The sequence below is a fragment of the Mustela lutreola genome, chromosome 14 (genome assembly GCF_030435805.1).
Source record: "Mustela lutreola isolate mMusLut2 chromosome 14, mMusLut2.pri, whole genome shotgun sequence".
NCBI classification, from domain to species: Eukaryota; Metazoa; Chordata; class Mammalia; order Carnivora; family Mustelidae; genus Mustela; species Mustela lutreola.
In genome coordinates this window covers 6,250,923-6,268,948 of record NC_081303.1, presented here as the reverse complement: position 1 = coordinate 6,268,948, position 18,026 = coordinate 6,250,923, and the positions used below count along the sequence as shown (strand labels likewise).

The 18,026-nt window shown below is 42.7% G+C and overlaps 1 protein-coding gene across 2 annotated transcripts in view; it reads right to left on the bottom strand.

Moving 5' to 3' along the window:
* The window catches only part of FMN2 (formin 2), a 379,061-nt gene that overhangs the window by 11,535 nt on the left and 349,500 nt on the right, over window positions 1-18,026 (bottom strand). The window lies entirely within an intron of this gene.

Genomic DNA, 18,026 nt, shown 5'->3' with positions numbered 1-18,026 from the left:
GTTATGTTCCTGTATTAAAAAGCATCTTATTGAAGAGAATCAAGCACAATTAAGCGATAAAATTTATGGAGAGACTGTTTTAATCTGAGACTGGGTAAAACTGTCCTAGCAATCACGGTGTCCAAAAAATGAGAGGGATGCTTTGTTATTTGAAGAAAGGGAACACTTAGAGTAAGTGGTGTGACAGACATAGTGAATGAGGGCTTCATGTTCACCACCTCACCCAACCATCTGACAATCAAGCATGAGAGATGCCATCACGCTCTTTGGAAAAGCAGCAGCCTGGGACTCAGAGATTCTTCAAGTTGTATGATAACGGAATGAATCATCTGGGCAGCTTCAACATCTGCTCTCCTTCCCTATCATTCCCACCAGAAAGGGCACAAAACCATGGGCTTAATGTCTACCTATTAGTCCTGTAAAAATGGAATTCCTATAGTGGGAAGTAAGTTGGGATAGAGGACCTTCATTTTACTTCCTAAGTTCAGTACCTCTTTCCTTTTAGAGAGCCTCCACAGAACGAGCATCTTTAAAGACACGATGATGTTAGCTCCTTGAAGGCAGAGAATGGAATGTCTTTCTTTTCCATATCCCATGCCCTGCACAGCACCTGGCTCATCATGGTCGATCTAACACTTACTAAGGACTTGTTACATGCCAGGCATTGGGCTAGAAGGGTTTGACAGATGTTACCTCCTTTAAGTCTTGTAAAATAACCCCATGTCTACTACTGTTACCCAACGTCTACGATGAGGAAACTGAAACCTAAAATAGTCAAAGTATTTGCTCAAGGTCATACACCAATTCGTGGCAGATCTGTGGTTCAAATCCAGTCAAACAGAAAAATCTACCCCACAGTTCTGGCTTCAACCGCCGAACTACCTTGCCTTTAACTACACAAATACACGGGAAAGATGAAGTACATAACCGCTGATACCTTTTACTTATTTCCGTGTATATATTTATCATATATGTATATATTTCCATGCTCTGTATTAATTTATTCATTCATTTAGAAGCATTTGATTCTTAAAGACTGGATCTTTTAAAACCCTGAACATATAAAGTGTGGCAGTTTAAAATTATTTTTGAGAAAAGAAACTAGAAACATTGCCACATGTGTTTTATTAGATTCTAGGGAGAAATACTATAATGGCACAAATTTTGAACTTTATTCAGGGAAAAGGAGGAACGGAAACACAACGGTCTACAGTGTTCATCTATGTCAAAGAAAAGTGTGTAAGCCCATCTGGAGAAAACAAAGCTACCACCATTTTCTTGATCCTAATTTCTAGGGGAAATGTTTGATGTGGTTCTCTGAATAAGGCATGTGAGTTGCAATCAGAACACATCTAAAAATACAGGAGAGAAACTTCTATTTTTTTTTTTTAAACAAATCCTCAATATAAATTTTAAACTAAAACTCAGTGAAGGCATTTCTGAAGACAGGGAAGTCGACACACTCTTCAAGTGTGTCCTGGTACTTGTTGGTGATCTAATCTGATACATAAAAGTCTGGAAAGTTCAGCACAGTCCAGTCAGCATACTTTCTTAACTGCAGCACACTGCAAAGCTCTCAGCTAAGTAGGAGTCGGTGGCAAGTGCTAGAAATGCTGACATTCTGTGCTGCTGAAGAAGGAAAATACAGTTGCTTCATGGGCTCAACAGCAAGGTTCACATTCCAACCGTGTCAATAGAGAACCCAAACTAAACCCTGTCAAACCAAGAGTATCCTTTTGTCATGTTCTTCTAGAAGGAATTTAACATGGTCCGAGAAAAAGCTGAGAAATCTGGAAGATACTATTTAGAACTTTTTTAAATGCTTGGACAATAAGCGTTTAAGAGCCACCGAGAAGAGGAATATTTGTGTTCATGTACGTGCTAGGATTTTTAAACTCCTCATCACATGTTTTTCACCATTAATTTAAAATCTCTGACTTATATGAAAGAAAAAGGGGTTTGTTTTTCTCATGGATCTTGTAGTAGAGACTTTTAATTCTGTATTAGATGTGGATTTACATGGAATTTACAAAAGTAGCTCAGCTGACAAGCCCTTTACCTGTCTGGTAGAGTGACCATGTTTTTCTGTACAAATTGAAAATTTTTAGATTTCCTTAATAAAATGGTCAAACGACAATCCCTGGTTCTACAAATTTATGATAGCAAAAAAGACACATTTCTCTCATACATGATGGCCAAATCTGTGATAAAATCGCTTGTGACAGCACAATTAATCTTTTATTACAGGAGATTAATGTTGTTTACTACATTTGACATTTTTCATGCAAACATCAGTTTACTACTTCCACATGCTAAGATATTTTCTTAATGTCAGTGATTTTTTTGGGCATATGGTTCAGAAACATTTTTGATTATAGCTAGTGAGATGTAAACTTAAGCTGCTGGTACACACACCATGGCTTTTGTTTTGACACTTCTCTAGCAAAAGAGGATATGTATGACTAACTTGGATCCTATTTTTTTTTTTTTTAAAGATTTTATTTATCTACCTGACAGAGAGAGATCACAAGCAGGCAGAGAGGCAGGCAGAGAGAGAGAGGAGGAAGCAGGCTCCCTGCTGAGCAGAGAGCCCGACGCGGGACTCGATCCCAGGACCCTGAGATCATGACCTGAGCAGAAGGCAGCGGCCTAACCCACTGAGCCACCCAGGCGCCCCTGGATCCTATTTTTAAAAGACTTTTTTTTTTTTTTTTTTTTTGGTTGCAGGGAGGAATTCAAGGTCTATTAGACATGGAAATTAGTTTATAGAAAGTTTATCACATTTCCTCCCTGCAAAGCTCATAAAAGGGTACAAGAACGCTATTTTTATCATGACGCTTCGGGATTATGCAAGAGGAAGTACGGCTTAATTAAGGGAGAGACGTGGAAGATACAAGACAGGAATGGGAACATGACAACACACATACTAAGGGAGACCAAGAACAGGGTCCCGACATTTCCCCTCCTGGATGATTCCTATCTGGCTAAAAATATGCTGTTTATCCCATCATCATCAAAAAACAAAAAACCCTAATTCACCTTCCTCTCCAGCTGGACCTTCTGTTCTCTTTGACCCTTTCTAGGCACAAACTCCTGTGGTCACTGTCTCCACTTTTCTGCTCCCGCCTCATCTCTTCCCGGCCACTGGACAGAGACTCCTCTCGCGGATGCCATCAGCTCCTTCCCCTTCCAATGCCAGGGTCAGTCCCTGGTTCTCGCCGGCCTCGTGTGAACACCAGCAGCGTTTCACAGGCTCCCCCTAAGCTCCTTCTTGAAGCCCCTCCAGCACCTTGCCTGCCAGACACACCCCCCTCTCACTTTATTCCAGCAACTTCGGCCTCCTCCTGAAACACGCTCCTTCCTCGGGCTTTGTACCTCCCTTTCTGTCTCCAAGTATCCTCTGGCTTATTCCATCCAGTCTATAGTGAGACCAACACCTCTTACAACTCACTTTTCCCTCCATCCTACTTTATTTTTTGTCAGAGCCTGTATCAGGCCTGGTGTATGTTAATTTAGCTTCAGAAGGCCGGGATTTGGTTTTGTTTACAGCTCCGGCGCCTGGCACATAGTAGCCACTTAAGAAATACTTGTTGAATGGCCTCAGTGAAACGCATGAACAAGACCTAAGTTCACAGTGAAGAATGCAGAAACGGTGTTCAGAGTTGGAAGAAAGCAGAAGGTCCACAGGGAACAGTTACAAAAGACAATTAAAGTTGCATAAAAGCATCCTTGACTTCTCACCCCCCCCCCCCCCCCCCCCGTTTCCCAGAATTTATCTCAGGATCTCCATTCCTTAGCAAATCTACCTTAGGTTGGAGAACACTGAGTTTTAAATAGACCAGCTAGAAAATTTCTCCTAGAGCAAGAAAGATGAAGAAGGGTATGGACTTGCTGATCCTGGGAGTGTTAAGAAGTGCAATTGGCTGTGTGAGTTGTGGTGCCAGTAAGGGCACAACTGGAAAAGCAGATGATGTAGCCCAGGCTGGGCAGGAAGCTCTCTGAATGAAGGGATGAATGAATTGGAAAAGTCCAAAGAGATTCTAGAACAATTAAAAGAACCGGGAATGTGATAGCAGAGTGATGGAGAACTTGACAGCGTCTTCATAGCTAACCTTAAATATGTGAAGACACCGGCAAGGGATTGGATTTATTTGTGTGGTTCGAGAAGGAGTAGAATCAGCACCAGTGACTCCAGTGTTCAGGCGCCAGGTGTCTGTTCATCCCGTGATCCTTTATCCAAGCCCTTGGGGCCTGAGGGATTACAGAATTCAGAATCCTTCTAACTACAGAGAGAAAGATGGTACATAACACTACCAAACGGGTCTGACATAGCATGAAGTAGCCAAACAGGCCGGCCTTTCTGCAGTACACATACTAAGTGGGATAAATAAAGACTATGTAAATTGTCTCACGTAAGTGGAGTTTGCCACAAACTTAGGGAAAAATGTTTGGTTTCAGAGGTGTTTTGGATCTCCAAATTGTAGACAAGGGATTACGGCCTTGGACTATAAAACTATGAACAAAACTGTATCTGTTGGGATACGTGCTCCCAGCATTTGTGAACTCCATGATCCCTGTTAGGGAATCTGTTAAACTCTCAGGTGGAAAATAGGAAAAGGCCACTAATCATTAAGAATTTGGATGTGAACACTTAATTTTTCTTTGATCAGCATTACTAGGAAATTTGTTTTTAGGAACTACTTATGAATGAATAGTAAAAAAAAAAAAAATATATATATATATATATATATATATATATATATATATATATATATTTTTTTTTTTTTTTTTTTTTTGGAGTCAGCACAACCTTTTTCCTTTTTTACATGATCCACCAGCTTTCTGATGGTCATGTTCTTGCCTCTCTTAAGCTAAGAGTTTGTGCACGGTCCTTAAATCCCATGTGAATCTTTGGGACACAGTAATAGACCATAACTAGTGGTAGAGTATGCTCTGAGTAACCATAGGTGGAGGAGAGAGCTGTAAGAAATAGGAGCCAACTTAAGCTTTCTTCATATAAACATCATTTTCACTTACTTGTGTTTGTATCTTTTCCTGAGTGGTTTTATGTGTGACTTCCAATAACTCTCCACCCATCCATCTGCCTGTCTGTCCATCCATCTGCTTAGCCATCCAGCCATTTATCCAAGATATTAAAAAAAACAATTGCCTTTCTACCTTTTTCTCTCATTAGTCCATCAGCATTACCTAGCTTCCAGTTCATGCTCTAGTACTCCATGCAATGATTCTTTCATTTTGCCTTTGTAAAATGAAAACATTAAAAAAATTATTCAGAGCTATAGGAAATAAACCCATGCACAAATGCCATACAGAATTGAGTGCTTCTGCCCTAAAAACAACACATGAACTTAAGAAAACATCAATATCTAAATCTAAACTAACTTTTAAAATGAGAGCTTTTAAGTTATCTATGAGCGTCCGAAATTCTCTAAACTGCTGAAATATACTCGTTTCAATTATTCTCCATCTTATTTACATCCTCCAGACATTTGGAAAATTTTAATGTGGCCAAATGGGATTCTGTCAAACCTTCCCAAAATGTTCACCCCTAGGCCGAAGGAATGTGAACCAAAGAGGTTAATTTTTTTAAAAATAATTGTATCTCATAAAGAAGAACTATGAATATGCTTTTATTCTGATGTTTTATCCCTATAAAATATGTATTACCTAAATGTGTACGAGTAACTCGAGTAGGCTGCTAGTCCTTCCCTTCTCCTCACCCAACCAGTTCTAGAGGCTGATCTCCACATGTTGTGTGACAAACTGAAGTTTAAGGACTAGTGATTCTCACAGGCAAACTTCTACTTCTGGCTATTTTAGATTCTAAATAAAGGTCTTGGATTGGGGTAACAATTCTGATCTGTGGGTGTTTCCTGGACCATCACATACTTTATTCAGTGCTGACCTAGAGATTGTGTCGGGTGCCGCAGATTCAGGGCTCAGCCCCACAAGACTGCCCCCCTTCAGATGCCAATGCCAAGTCCGGGCTGCCACCTGTGCTTCCCACCCACAGGCTAGGATGGAAGGTTAGAACAACCTCCTCGCTGGGTGCAATTAATTGGCCAGAACAGCTCACAGAACTCAGAGAAACATTTTACTTACTAGATCACAAGTTTGTTATGAAAGGTTTTGACTCAGGAAAGCTCAGGCAAAGAGCAAGGCGTGTGGGTCCCTTTAGGGTTTTATGGAGGTTTTATAACATAGTCACGATTAATTAAATCATTGGCCATTGGTGATTGATTCAGTCTCTCTTCCCCAAGAGGTTAAGCGATGGGACAGAAAGTTCCAACCCTCCAACAATAGGCTTGGTTCCCTGGTCATCCTTCGGTGACCTAAGGGCTTTCTAAAAGTCACCCCATAATCTAACAGAAGACATCTTTATAACTCTCATCACCTAGGAAATCCCGAAGGTTTTAGGAGCTCTGTGTCAGAAACTCCACTGAAAATCAAATACATATTTCTTATTACAAACCACAATATTACAATGCCTAAAAGACATGAGTATTCAAAATACTCTTTTGAAACAGAGTGAATGTCTATATAATCTGGCATAATTTTAAGTTTCATCGTTTTTCAAAGTGATGATAAATGTAGCCCACTTAGATGCCCATATTATAAAACAATAGAGAACTATTAATAGGGCTTAAATATATGGAAAAAAGCACTAATTCATTAATATGACTGTAGATTATTTTGTTTATTAAAAAAATCAAACCGCTGGGGGCACCTGGGTGGCTCAGTCAGTTAGGCACCCAACTCTTGGTTTTTGGCTCCGGTCATGATCTCACAGCATGAGACAGCTCTGGATCCGGCTGTGTGCTCAGCAGGGACTCTGGTTCTCTCCCTCTACCCCTCCCTGACATTTATAAAAAATATTTTAAAGATATTTTAAAAGCTATAAAACATAAAAAAGCCACACTTCTGTCTTATTACTGGGTTCTGCTACATATGACCATGACACAAGACTACCCTGATGGAATACTAAGTCAGGACACTTCTACTGCCCCAGTGCTCCGACTCTGGGGAGACAAGGGTCATTTTGGGTTAATGGAACTCAGGGGCTCAGGCCCTCTCGTCACGTGACTGCCACCTTTCCCTCCAGGGCACTCCCCATCCCTCATCTCCCACCTCCTCCTCAGAAGCACACTGCGAAGTCCTGGGAGGGACGGGGGTGACCTCACGACTCCGGGTCCACTCTGCTTCCAGCAGAACAGCTACAGCCTCCACCAACACACTCCGAATTCGGTCCTCATTGAGTCTGCTGTTTCTGAAAATTACGATTCCCTTCTAAAAAGCCAGAAAGCCTGAATCTGCCAAGTCTCCAAAGGACAGGGTGGGCCGACTTGCTCACTGTGCCCCCGATACTTTGATTCTCGTCTGAGCCTCTGCCAAGGGCAACCATCAGCTAATTCCCTACAATGCAACGGGGGATGCAGGTCACGGTAGAAGAGGGCTGCACGCCCTTTCTGTAAAGGCAGGAGTGGCACGACCCCCATTCTGTAAGGCACAGCTCTCCAAAGAGGACTTTATGTAGCTCAGCATCAAGTTTTAAATCACTCAAGGAAGGATTCTGTAAGGACACATACGAGCCTTTCTCCAGTGAGAGGTCAGTGAGCTGTGGAGACGCGCTGGCCCGGAACGCTCTCCTTCATCTAGCTACCGAGTGTGACACGCGGGGGCCGGTCTAGCTGCTATTCCTAAAGGGAGGGGCAACCTTTATAGTCAGCCGGAGGCGGAGCATAGCCAGGGCTGATGGGACAGGATGGAGACAAAGCCAGTGGATTATTTAGAGGATGTTTAACAGGATTCAACTAAGAGAAAATGACAGAGGAAGTTAACAGAAAGACATCCAAGGCATCGAGGACCCTGAGTTGTTTTATTCCAGTTCTTAGGAGATAAAAGCAAAATAAATCCAAATGGAATGAAATAAAGTAAAATATAAAATAAAATAAAATAAAATAAAATAAAATAGTAAAATAAAATAAAATAAAAACTCAACACAATGCAACATTCAAAAGGAGTGAGCTGACTTCCGTGTATCTGTATATTGGTAATACTGTAATTAGAAAAGCTAAATTGCAAAAATTTTACCATTTTAGTAATTATATTTAGGTATGATGCAATTTTCATTTTTTTGGGTTCTGCAACATTATTAGTCTTAAAAATTGCAAAATCATAGCTCCTAAAACTGAGAGCAGGGACGCCTGGGTGGCTCAGTCAGTTAGGCGTCTGTCTTCTGCTCACGTTGGGATCAGGTCCCACATCGGGCCCCTTGCCCTGCAGGGAGCCTGCTTCTCCCTCTGCCTGCTGCTTCCCCTGCTTGTGCCCTCCCTCACCCTCTCTCTAACAAATATATAAAAAATTAAAAGAAAAAACCTCTAAGAGCATTAGAATTTGAATTTGTTCTGAAATTATAATATGCATAAAGGATTATGTATTTATAGTAACTTAAATGATGATGATGACGACATTGACTTGAAGGTCCTTTTAAGGAGGAACAAACCGTAAACAGTAACTTTCTGTATAAACCAAACACCCCAGGCTTATGTGATACCAATCTGCCGTGATGTTTGCTCAACTGACAGACACTTGCCTTCACTGGAAATGCCAGTCTCCAAGGCCACCTTGTCACTCCACTGCCAGTTCTTTGGCATCAACATGGTCAGTCTTCACTGAGGGCCCACGGGCTAGGGTGCGCCACATGGTGTCTGTCCCTATGATTGTCTCAAAATTCTACTCACGACCTAGCAGCTGCCCATGGTTGAAACTGCTAAGCCCAACTGCGTGTGACAAGCAGAAGCAAAACCCCCGAGCAGCACGTTGGCCAGACGGCCTGCGGGGGGGTGGTGGTGGTCCTGAATCAGCACCCAGAAAGGCCAGGAAAGGGCTGGGGACGTCACGTTGAGAGGGTGAGCGGTTAACTAGACAGAAGTGGGACACGCGAGGCTTTACCCCACAGCGGATGCAGACAAATTTCTTTTCCTTTTGTTTTCATTTATGTTAACTCATTATATCCACTTGTTTGGCAGGTATTTATCACTTCTTCAGAAATACAGGTTAAGAAAACTTGACGATCTACTCCCATGCAGAAAAGATTTGAAAAAAAAAAATGCTTTTTTGCAATAGATGAATAATTTCAAAATACATACACAAATATCTATTATGTTATGTATATTTTTAACACGACTTGTGATTTCCTGAAATGGGTTTACATAGAGAAAGCCCTGGCTCATTTCATCACTAAAGAGTCAAGCTATTACAAATTACTCATCATCTAAATTGACGGGGACTTTTTGATTTTGGGATGGGCTCTGCAATTTCTTTTTTTACAGCTTTTGCCAGCAGATTTATTTATTTATTTTTTTAAGAGTGGGGCATTTCTTTTCTTTTCTTTTCTTTTTTTTTTTTTTTTTAAAGATTTTATTTATCTATTTGACAAAAAGAGAGCACAAGCAGGGGGAGCAGCAGGAAGAGGGAGAGAGAGAAGTCGGCTCCCCACTGAGCGGGGAGCCCAATGTGTGGCTCGATCCCACGACCCTGGGATCATGACCTGGGCCGGGGGGCAGGTGCTTAATAGACTGAGCTGCCCAGGCACCCTGCCAGCAGATTCATCTCTCAATTTTTGATCTAGCTAATATTCATGTGAGGAGTTAATAGATTTGTGTTTCATGAGTACCTACCAAACTCTAAGGGCACAGGGGAAAGCCTGAGAGTGTACCAGGAAGGAAGACACAAGAGCCAGTGCAAACTTCTAGACCATCAGCCATCTAAACAGATCATCACAGGCGGTCAGCATGTGATATCAATTTGCCGTGTCAGCACGTCCAACTGTGCTCCGTGTTTATGCTTACTTAGAACTCGATGTGAGAAATCGATTTACTTAAAAAAAAAAAGCTTTATTGAGATATCATTAACGGACTATAAAATTTGCCCATTTAAAGTGGACAACTCAATGTTTCTTTTAGTAAATTCACAGGGCTGGGCAGCTATTTAATTTTAGAACATTCCATACCCCCCAAAAGAAACTTCACTAACCATCCCTCCTCATAACTCTCCCCCCTAAACCCCTGACACAGCTAAACCCCTGACACACTATCTAATCCTACACGTTTGCCAATTCTGGACATTTCCCATAAATCAAATCATACAACAGATAGCCTCTTGTGACTGCCCTCTTTCACTTAGCGTAACATTTTCAAGGCTCATCCATGGTACAGCATATACCAGTGCTTCCCTTTTGTTAATTGCCAAGTAATATCCCACCGTAATAGTCACCTTTCATTTACCCACTCCTCAGCTGACGGGCGTCGGAGTCGTTTCTGTCTGTGGCATATTATGACAAGTGCTGCCATGGCCACATGTGCACGCGTATTTGTGTGGACGTACGCCTTTACTTCTCTTCAGTAGAAACCTCGGGCGGGGTTCCTGGGTCCCGCAGTAACTCTAGGTTTAACCTTCTGAGAAGATGCCTCGCTGTCTTCCACAGTGGCTGCCCCGTTCCTGTAGCAGGGCGCGAGCTTCCCGAGTTCTACTCATCTCCCCCCAACACTGGTCACCCTGCCTGCTTCTTCCTCCCCGGCCATCCCAGGGTGCGTGTCTCTTTCTGGTTTTGATCTACATCTCCGTGAAGGCTCATGATACACGGCATCTTTTCATATGCTTACTGGCCTCTGTACGTATATTCTCAAGACCATTCTCCATTTCCTCCCCACAAAGACACACGGATATCACCTGATTCCTTTTGTATATCCCATACTAAAATACATATCCTTAAATTTCTTCAGGGCTGATCTCCATTCCTGGTTCCCTCACATACACCCCGTCCACCTCCACGACACACACATACACACTCCTCACATGCTCTCACAAATGATTCCTTTTAAAATGGAGTTTGATGCCTTATCACAGTTGCTTCTAAATCTTAACCAGACTTCAGCGCAAAACCAAGTAAGTTAATTGCTATTTGTCAAATATAATAACTACCGACATGTCTTGGTCTAAACTTTGCCATTAGCTTCAAATCTGTTGTAGAGACCAAGACCTGAAGCACTGTGGAGACAATCTCTTCCATCTTTACCTCTCGTGACTAGTCTCTGATGCTCCATTATTTACTTTAGAATTCCAAGCTTTTAAGAAGAGTTTCTCATCTCTCGACAGCTTCTCTCCCACTCATGGGAAGAGGGGTGGTGTCTGAGAGTGGAATCCTGAGGCAGAGGAGACGCAGCTTCCCTGCCGCAAGAGTTCAGAGTCACCGTGGAGAACAGCATAGTGGGAATGAACTCTGGGGAGCCTCTGACTTCTTACATTTTTCATGATCTTAAAAATCCAGGTTCTGGCAGAAACCCAGACAAACCTAAGAATTGGTTAATTTCACATTTTTCAAATCTAACAGATCTAGACCTCTTCCTCTAGCAGACTATAATCATCACGTTGTTTGAGAATAATCCTAACAAAACTTAAAGTGACCCCTTAAAAATACCATCTTGCTTGTAAAGGAACAACTTGTTTTCAGCCCATAGAAGTTACGTGATGTTATTTTTAATAGGTAATTTAACATATCTACTCCATGAAGCACATTTTGATCCAAAATGGTTTTATACAAACTTTGCTAAGACATCAAAAAACATTTTTAGCAAATGCTGAAGAGAAACTAGTAATTGCTCAGACAACTTTACAAGCCTCTACAAATTTACTGGAAGATATCGCAATGTTTAAATCCTTTTCAAAGCAAAAAATATCTTTGGGCAAGCTACTTTCCTGGCCCTTGGTCCTGATTCTCTGATGGGGAGCTGGAACCAGAAACCCTGAGGGTTGAGTTTCTTGAGTTTCTTCCATTTTTGAACACGAGGCTTTTGAGAAAGGATTTTCCAAGATTTAAAAAACACGTCTTGGAAAATGGCACGATCAAGAAGGCAGGCACAGATCTTTTCCATCTAATGTTCACCTTATGATTTTACATCATTCTTGGAGAGCTAGGTTCTGGAAAATAAACTTCCTGATATTGGAGGATGCACATCTTTCCCCAACCTTGCCTTCGTAAATCATCTTAGGAGAGAAAGGGTAAGTTTGCATTCTTGATCTCTGTCACCCTGGATAATAGGAGCTTGTCAGTGTCGGAGGTGAGACTTGGAATTTTCGGACCCTCTACCACGGGTACGGCTGCAACCTGCCGATAGCAAGTTCGTACAGGTGTGCCTCCAAACTGTGTATACAACGCCCCCACTTCCTCTCATCTCTGTCACCTTCCCCTGGGTCCACAGCATCCCGTCTTTCGCCTGGGCCACTATACTAACTTCCTAACTTGTTTCTCAATACCACTGCCCCATCTACTACCATCTGAGTCAACAATCTTTTCATTAAATGAATCTTATCCAGTTAGTCCCTTTGTAAAAACCCCTTCGATGATTTTTCGATTGTGTGCACATAGAAGTCAATCTCTTATGACCTACGAGAGGCTGGGTGATCGAGCTCCTGCCTATTTCATCAAATTCATCTCAACACCCCCATCTTTCTCAGAGTGCTCCCAATCTTTACTGCCATGTTGTCTTGACCTTCCTAAATCTCTGCCTGGTAGACTCACATATTATGTTGCCCCTTAACATGGCTTCTCCCTCAAATTCTTTAAGTGTCAGCATAAATGTTGCTTCTTCAGAAAGGCTTCCTCTGCCCACACTTTTCTAAATGAACCTCCTCTGCTTTTTGCTTTGCAAAAATGGTTCACTATTTTCCTCACAGTACGAATTTCAACCTATAATTCAAAACCATGTTTATTTTTTATTGTCTACTTCTCTCACTAAAGGGTAAGAACCATATGGCCCGAAAATATGGCCAGCACACAGTAGAACACAAGTAATTTTGAATAAGTTAATAAATACATGAATTATCTATTATGTATTAATGCATATTAATTACTCCTCTAGTGAATGTAGATCACAGTACAGTCCCTACACATTCTCAGATTCCACTGTCAATTGTTGTGCCAAAGTTTCTATGACAAAAGTCAGATGCAGGAAGAGAATTTCATTATGTGTTGTTCCTCTAGACACTGATGCCTCAATTAAAGGGGTAAACGGTTGGCTAAATTCATTTAATACTGCAACACAGCAATGCAGTCCAAGAGGCAATTTCATCTAGGTATCCAACAAGGACATTATTACATAACAATAAACCTTCTTCCCTTATCTCCATTCTTTAGATTTACTTTCAATCCCTTTGAAAACAGTCACTTCCTTCTATCTTAACGATGTCCTGGTTAAATCTGAAAATACAGTTCTCTTAAATATAAATTATGGTAACAGGAATATTAACATGGCATGAGGTGCTCCCCAAGTTCATGCATCACCTTCTATAGCCGAGCATTCAAATCCTTTTCCTCTAATTGCAGATTTCAGTTAGGCAGAAACTAGACTTGATTGCCACATGCTTGCAATGGAGTAGTTACCCTTTCTCCTGGGTCATCAAAGACTACGTGTCTCAAAATAAATAAGCCAGTAAATTAAGTTAGACAACACTTTAAACACAACCCTTACTAGTGTCACAATTGATTTGTTAAATTAAAATGTCTTAAGTCAACTAAAAACAAAATTCTGATAGACCACAATGCCAGAGCCATATTACCTTGCCTAGAATGCCCTTACCTCCCTGGACTGCCTGTAAAAATCCTACTCCAACTCCAATCTCTTTGTCGAAAGTCCTCTGGACAGAGTTAAACCTTCACTCCTGCCTAGGTTTCTCCCATTGCTATAACACTATAAGCTATAACACTATAACCGGTTAGCTCAACCAAGATAGGACCTTCACCAACTGGACTTGAATGTCTCCTGTGCATAGTAAAAACTCCATATGGAATGTGAGAATAATTACAAATAATTTCACAGAACTATACAGCTGAAGACGTTGAAAACCTGAAGTCTCCTTACAATAGAGCAAAAGTGAGAAGTGGAGTTGTTTGGGGCCCCACTGTCTTCTCCCAGGACCACAGGTCCATCAGGGTCAAACACGTATTCCTAATCAATCCACATTTCTTTCCTCTAATTCATACAGCTCTTACTGTCCAAGCTCCATATGGATTCTTCGGTGGCTAGGCAATACCGACGCCACTGCGTTCCTGAAAATAAAAGAGGTAAGGACAGCCCAGTCCCTGACATATTAACACTGTGCTATGTGGGCCCTTTGAGGAGATGTTCAGCAGAATAAATGTTGGTTTGCCCTCCCTCTTCTGGATATACCAAGCTCATTTTAAAAAATGTTTTCCCATATGTTTTGTGTTGCTCAGTGATGACAAGTCTAGATTTTTTTCGAGAAGGATTTCTTTCTAACGATTGCATATGCCTCACTGCAAGCCTATGGAAAAACACCTTTTCTGACTTGACAAAACCGGTGTCAGTTGCCTAAAAGCATCAAAACAGGAACTCCTTTCTGTGTCTTGATGTAAGTAAGAGGGATGGACCGCGTGAACATTCTCAAACAAGTTTGCCCTTGGACGCATCATCAAGACACTATGTATCCACAAAGTCACTGAGTCACAAACGTGCCTTGTATCCACTGAATATGTTCTTAAGATGCTTACCGATATGTTACCTTTGTAGCTTACCGATATGTTACCTTTGTAGCTAGCCATGATCAGGGAATCATTTATATTAGATGATGGAGGAAGAGCCACAGAGCCCTGGGGACGTAGGCACCGTTAACACACCGTAAATATATTAGCTCGTTTAGTCCACACAACAACGCCGCAAGAGAGGTATTACCATCGCCGTTATGCAGTTTAGGAAACTATGACTTCCTATGGCTAGGCTGGTAAGTGGGAGAGCGAACTCAAAAATCCTCGTTTTCCAAACTGTATCAATCAGGAAGAGAGCAGACCTTTTTAAGACCTTTCACAGATGTGTAGGAATTCACCCATTCAAGAAATATAGTTACTCAATCATAGGAATCATCAGGGCAAAGCCAGAAAATACAAAGTTACTATCATTCCATAATCAGAACCAAATAGAAATGGTGGGACAGGAAATATTTTTACCCGATTTACAACCTTCAAGATAGCCAACCTGTGAATTCCAAATCAGACCAAGGGACATCGTGAAACCATCGTTCAGGTTTTTTCTACCATGCTAAGAAAGTCTGCTAATTATGCAGGTTACTTTTAAAGGTTTAATAAATTTGGGATAGGAATATTATCATTTCCTTTTGTTGGAAACTTCTCTTCCCTAACTCCAGCGACTGTTATGAAGGGAGCTGTCGATCAGGGCAGCCCTCCTTTCTGGCTGCACATTGGCATTTGTGAACTACCGAGCTAACTATGGTACCCCACACCTCTGGCCACAGTGCCTGATTCAGAACTGGGTACAACTCCTCTGAAGTTCTTCCTTGGAATTTTTCTAGATGGTGGAGAGTGCCCTCTCCTACTCGGTTGTGAGAATGTGAGTCATGGCTGTGACCAATGGCCATGGCCACCCTGGAATGGTCAGGAATAGCCTGACTTGGAAACTAGACTGAACCACAGAGAGCGGTAGCAGGGAGATGAGAGGGGGAGAGAGCGAGACCAGGAGGACAGAGTGAGAGAGGGAGAGAAGAAGCGGAAGGAGAAGGAAGTAGAGGAGGAAAGAGGACATTCAGAAAGACAGATAGTGAGCGACAGCACGGACGTCCCTTACTAACCGCCACAGAATGCAGTTCCAGTGTCTACAGTCAGGCAACCCACATGCAAGTTCCATCCATGCCCTTCTGGGGTCTGACTAACAGAGCCTTTCCTTTTGCTTAAAGTATTTGGAATTTTTAAAAAATCACTTACAAGGATAAACTTAAGCTGTGTAGGAAAGCATGTTCATTACTTCGTAAGCTAAGTTATTCCCACGTCTGTGTCAAAGGCAATGATGTTAACAAGTCAAGTCAGCAAGTATTCATGGAGACCAGCAGGGTGGAAAGGCACTGGCTTAGGGGCGCTGAGAGCTACATCATAAACGAAGGTACAGAACTTCTCAGTGGGAAATGAGAACTAAAAGGCAAACGTCAGCACGGTTATGGGATTCAGTGAAAACAGACACGTCATTAGGCATCATCAGAGTATAAGACTGACAAAACAAAATAGGCACATGATAAATACAGGGTGCAGAGGAGGGAACAATCTGGTTGGGGTTACAGACACCCATTTTAGGTATCTGTAGCGTGATGTGAAGTTGCACTCAGCTCGACACAGACTGCACTAGATGTGTAACACCCTTCATTGACCACATCCTGTTTCTTAGCAATGTCTGAGGGAACGAAGCATTCCTAAAATGCCCTTCCATTTACGACAGAAAATAGGATGCAAAGCTTTCACTGGGAAAGGCTGGCTTCATGGGTGCTGTTTGTGCACTTTCTGTACTTGCCATCTTGAAACTGTTTAATAATTTTTAACAAGCCCCCCCCCCCTTTCGTTCTGTACCGTCTTCCTGAAAATTGTCACTGGTCCTTACACTAAGGAAAGGAACAAAGGTTTTCTACAAACCAATCAGACCAATGGTCTTATCAAAGCAGCCAATCTGCCAGCAGGTGAATTTCAGAAGTTAAAGGGCAGAGCACCAAGATTTGTAAAAGCGAATGATTCTGAACCGTGAGGAGCCTGCAGGGAAGGGCACCTGTCATCCGCCAGCTCACAACGCTGCCACCAAGGGGTGAGCAAAGTCACCGAAGGTTGAGTCAGAGAAGCCTGGGTACCGTCCTAGGACAGGACGGGCACAGGATGAAGAATGAAAGCGGCAGGTGGTTGGTTTTACCAGACGCCCAGTGGGGAGGAGCTGGTTTGGGTCACGTTAAATGCATAAAACATCAGGGAACAGTGGACCCGTACCCAAGCGTTACCTAGAGACACAGCTCGACCTCGTGGAGCCCAGGCTGAGGGAGACTGTGTGACCCTGGGGGGGCGGGGGGCAACCGCATTAGTCCGTCCCAGCAACTCCCTGAAGGGCATCTCCCCGGCTCCGGCGCAGAGTAAAGGGGAACCGCAGCCAAGGTCACCCACCTTGTGTCCCAGGCCCTCTGGTGGCACCGCCACGGGAACACGCCACCCGCGCCCGCACATCGCCTCCCTGCAGGGCTGCCGGGACGGTGACCCCCGACCACCGCGCCACCCCTTTGGTCTCGCTGCCGCCCGACCCTCCTCACTTCCATCCTCACGAGGACTCTGGCCCCAGCCACCAAGCAAATAGCGGCGCGTGGTGAGACACCCCTGTCGGGGCGCCCGGCTGGCTCGGGGATGGAGCATCTGCGTCCGGATTTCAGTTCCGGGCCTGATCTCGGGGCGGTGAGATCGAGCCCCGTGTCTGGCTCTGTGCTCAGCGTGGAGCTGGTCCTTCCCTCGGCTCCTCCCCTGCTCGTGCTCTCTCTCTCTCTCTCTTTCAAATAAATAAATAAATAAACAAACAAACAAATAAATAACCTTAAAAAAAAAAAAAAGGAAAAAGAGCTATTCATCTCTCAGATTTGTACAGTTGTGTGACTGACTTGTCAGCTCTTCCAGGGGAATCCGTTGAGATTAGAGATGGCCCGTGGGGGCCCGTGGCGACAGGAAGGGAGGTTGTAGGGGATGCGAAGTCAAAAAAAGGTTCCTCTTCACGATTTTCCAAACCGACAGCCCTTGCTTGGTAGAAAAATTTTCAGGAAGATAATATATGGCCAAGTCTGAAGCACACGGACGACAACTTAAGTGTGTCTGTATTTCAGTAATTCGCTCTCCTAGCTCACCTGCATGGGACTTGTGACTAAAATCGCATCTTTTCGGTTAACCCATAATGATGACCTTCGGAGTAGACTACTCTCATCTTTAGAATGAATATTTAAAGCATCTTCCCTTCTGTTCAGACCACTCTGTTTCCATTACTATTCACTGAGGTATAGCTTCTTCTATGAAAACACCGTGAAATCCAAGTAATTAATTACATGAGTTAGCACTCCCGCCACAGTCTATGTGCTCAAAAAACGCCAGCCGTTGATTTCAACTGATTTCAGGATGTATGCTCTCAGAA